Genomic DNA, 4,136 nt, shown 5'->3' on the forward strand with positions numbered 1-4,136 from the left:
ATGCTCGCAAAGTGGCCTCCTCTACTTTGGAACTGCCAAGTACATGTTGGGTGAGCAAACTCTTCCATTCAATCCACAGAGGCGACCCTGACTTTCCAGTCACTCACTGTAATTTTCCATCCTACTTCAATTCTGACCTCTCTGTCTTGGCCCCTCAGGTTGCTCGGACAAAGCCTGATGAAAGCTGTGGAACTGACTTCTCATCTCTGCACCAGGCTCGTGAGATCATTCACTGGGTGGTTTGGCTTTGCTTTCAAGTATTTATTTGATCTAACTCAAGGGACATGGTACAGATCGCAATAGAGCACAACGGGTGCTGGCGATTGCTTTAAAAGCATATTGGTGTTAGAAAGCAAGCTTCATCCAGAACAATTATGCAATATTTATCAATGACTATAGTCACAGTCTGTTCCTTGCTATCTTGGCTGCCTACCCCATGATACACTCCCTCTTTTCTCTCTATCCTGTTGATGTTTCTCTCTCCCTCTCTCCCTCTCCCCTTCTTCCTCTCTTCCTCTCGTCCCACTCCCCCTCTCTCCCTATCTTCCCCTCTTCCCTCTCTCTCTCTCTCTCGTCTACGCTATCTCCCCTCACCCACTCTCTCTCCCCCCTCTCCTGCTATCTCCCCCTCTCTCCCTTACTCTCTTCTCTCCCTCTCTCTCCTCCCTTTACCCCTCTGTCCCTCACCCTTCCTCTCCATCCCTCTACCCCTCTGTCCCTCTCACCCTTCTTCTCCCTCCCTCTACCCCTCTGTCCCTCCCCCTCCCCCTCCCCCTCACCCCCTCTCTCTCTCTCATTCACTGCGTTCCATGCCTGTTCTCACCGGTTCCATATTATTCCACGTTCACATCAATTTCCTACAAACTTGGGTCAATTTACAGGGGCCAATTAACTTGCAAACCCCGGTCTTTGCGATTTGGGAGGGAACCAGAGCACCTGGAGGAAACCCACGCGATCACAGGTAGAAAGTGCAAACTTCACACAGATAGATTCCAGAGGACAGATTCGAACCCGGGTCTTTGGCGCTGTGAGGCAGCAGCTCTAGCAGCTCCACCACTGTGCCTCCCTTCAATAACATGGCCCATTAGCTATTTCAAATCCTCTCTCCGTTCTATTTTGCTATATGTCATTCGGTGTCTTGCTGTTAAATTACTTGTTTCGATTCTTACACTCTGTTAGTATGTTGCTAGTGAAGGTAATGTATTGGTTCTGACCCAAGTTCACTTTCTAAATCTGAAGTATTTATTTCGAGAGGACTAGAATACAAAAACAGGGAGGTAATACTGAGGCTTTATAAGCCACTGGTCAAATCGCATTTGGAGTATTGTGAGCAGTTTTAAGCTCCATATCTGAGCAGGGATGTGCTGGCACTGGAGAGGGTCCAGAGGAGGTTTATGAAAATAATCCCAAGAATGGTTGGGATGATGTTTGATGAGCGTTTGATGCACTGGGCCTGTACCCGCGGGAGTTTAGAAGGATGAACCTCATTGAAACTTACTTAGTAGTGAGAAGCATAGATAGAGTGAATGTGGACAGGATCTTTCCACTAATGGGAAAGTCTATGTCCGGAGGCCACAGCCCCAGAATAAAAGGACGTACCTTTAGAGAGGAGATGAGGAGGAATTTTTTTAGGCAGTGTGGTGAATTTGTGGAATTTATAGAAACATAGCAAATAGATGCAGGAGGAACCCATTCAGCCCTTCGAGCCAGCACCGCCATTCATAGTGATCATGGCTGATCATCCACAAAAACACAGGGAGGTATAGTTCAGTGGTAGAGCATTTGACTACAGATCAAGAGGTCCCCAGTTCAAATCTGGGTGCCCCCTCACCAATATTTATGATCATCATGATCATATTGAACCTGCACCTATTTTCTATGTTTCTATGTTAATCAGTAACCCGTGCCTGCCTTCTCCCCATACTTCTTGATTCCACTACCCCCTAGAGCTCTATCTAACTCTCGTTTAAATTCATCCAGTGAAATGGCCTCCACTGCCTTTCGTGGCAGAGAATTCCACAAATTCACAACTCTCTGGGTGAATTCATTGTCACAGACGGCTGTGGATGCCAAGTCGATGGATATTTTTAAAGCGGAGATTAACAGATTCTTTTTTAGTATGACTGTCAGGGTTTATGGGGAGAGGGCATGAGAATGGGGCTGAGAGGGAACTATAGATAAGCGCATGATTGAATGGAGGAGTAGACTTATGGGCCGAATGGCCTAATTCTGCTCCTCGACCTCAGTTTCAGCACATTCTTTCTTGTTAACATTGTCTTGACTTAACATCATCATCATGTTTTGCTTTCCAAGCTCATGGCTGCTGTTAGTATGTTAGTATTTACTTCACAACCCTTATTGTAATGTCAACTCCTCCACTTGTCTATGCTAACAAACTTCACCGCACTGTTCCATCATAATATTAAAACTATGATGCAAAAGTATTTTAAAATAGGCTTATGTATTTAAAACATATAATGATATGTTTAAGTTGCTTCAGTGTCCTAGGGCCATGGAAGCAAAGCCCATGCCGACTAACATGCTCCATCTAAACTAGTCCCAGCTGTCTGTTGTTGGCCTATATTCCTCTAAACCTACCCTATCCATGTACCTGTCCAAATGTTTCTTATACGTTGTTGCAGCACCTGCTTCAACTATTTCCTCTGGCACTTTGCCTCATGCTTGGTCTTCGAGCACCAACATCAAATTCAACTCTTGCAGATAACCAGCCATTCCTGTTTATGTCACCACGTTAAAGGAAAGATGTTGTGTAGCTGGAAAGGGAGCATAGACGATTTACAAGGATGTTGTCAGGACCCGAGGGGCTGAGCTATGGGGGGAGGTTGAGCAGACTTCATTCCTTGGAGCGCAGGAGGATGAGGGATGATTTTATAGAGGCGTATAAGATCACGAAAGGCGTAGATCGGCTGAATGCACAGAGTCCTTTACTCAGAGGAGACATTGCAGGCTTTGTAGGCTAGAGGCGAGTTTTGGTAAATGGGTTTAGTAGAAGGAGCTTAGACTTAGACTTGGACTTAGACTTAAAGTGTAGAAACAGGCTTTTTCACCCACCTAGTCCTCGCCGATCACAGATCACCCCGTACTCTACAACTATCCGACACTAGGGACAATTTACAATTTACAGACCCAATTAACCTACAAACCTGTACATCTTTGGAGTGTGGGAGGAAGCCTGATTACCCAGAGAAAACCCACACGATCACAGGGGGAACGTACAAACTCCGTACAGGCAGCACCGATAGTCAGGATTAAACCTGAGTCTTGCGCTGTAAGGCAGCAAATATACCGCTGCACCACTGTGCCGCCCTACTTAAACTAAACATCATACTGTTTATCCTCCACCTGTACACTGTGGATGGCTTGATTGTAATCAAGTATAGCCTTTTCGCTGACTGGGTATGCAAGAAAATGTTTTTCGCTGTACCACAGTATTAGTGATAATAAACTAAACTAAACTGAACTTGGGGCGGCATGGTGGCGCAGCAGTAGAGTTACTGCCTTACAGCACCAGGGACCCGGGTTTGATCCTGAATACATGTGCTTTCTGTACAGAGTTTGTAATTTCTCCCCATGACCTGGTGAGTTTTCTCTGGGTGCTCCTGTTTCCTCCCACACTCCATAGGCATATAGGTTTGTTGTTTAATTTGACTTCAGTAAAAATTGTAAATTGTCCCTGGTGTGTAGGATAGTGTTATTGTACAAGATCGCTGGCTGGCATGGGCTCAGTGGGCCGAAGGGATTTAGAGATCCCTGCTGGATCTCTAAACTAAACTAAACTAAACTAAACTAAGCAAAACTAAGCGTGGATTTTGTGTGCTTGTATGACACTTTGACTCTGTGAGAACATAATCCAAGCCTTTCTAAGTCATGGGAAAGCTGAGATTTAAATGTAAAAAGTTACAAACAATTTCTAATTCTGAATGTCTAATTCATGTTAGAATGAATGCATTTCCTTAAAAAAATGTGATTGTTCTGTTTTACTGTCCGAGTAAAGAAGCTAATGAAAATAGAACGTGTTAAAGGCTTTGATATTTTTCAATAGTTGCTGAAGTTCAGGTGACGTTTAGTTTCTGATTAAAATGTATCTTCATTTTTATGGCAAGTATTTAGTTAAA

General features: G+C 44.4%; 1 non-coding gene across 1 annotated transcript; it reads left to right on the top strand.

The window, feature by feature from the left end:
• The first annotated feature begins 1,756 nt into the window (after positions 1-1,756).
• Positions 1,757-1,828, top strand: trnac-aca. Its single transcript has one exon. It is a non-coding gene; the product is annotated as a tRNA-Cys (tRNA).
• Positions 1,829-4,136: the final 2,308 nt, after the last annotated feature.

This window comes from Amblyraja radiata, chromosome 4 (genome assembly GCF_010909765.2).
Source record: "Amblyraja radiata isolate CabotCenter1 chromosome 4, sAmbRad1.1.pri, whole genome shotgun sequence".
Classification (NCBI taxonomy): domain Eukaryota; kingdom Metazoa; phylum Chordata; class Chondrichthyes; order Rajiformes; family Rajidae; genus Amblyraja; species Amblyraja radiata.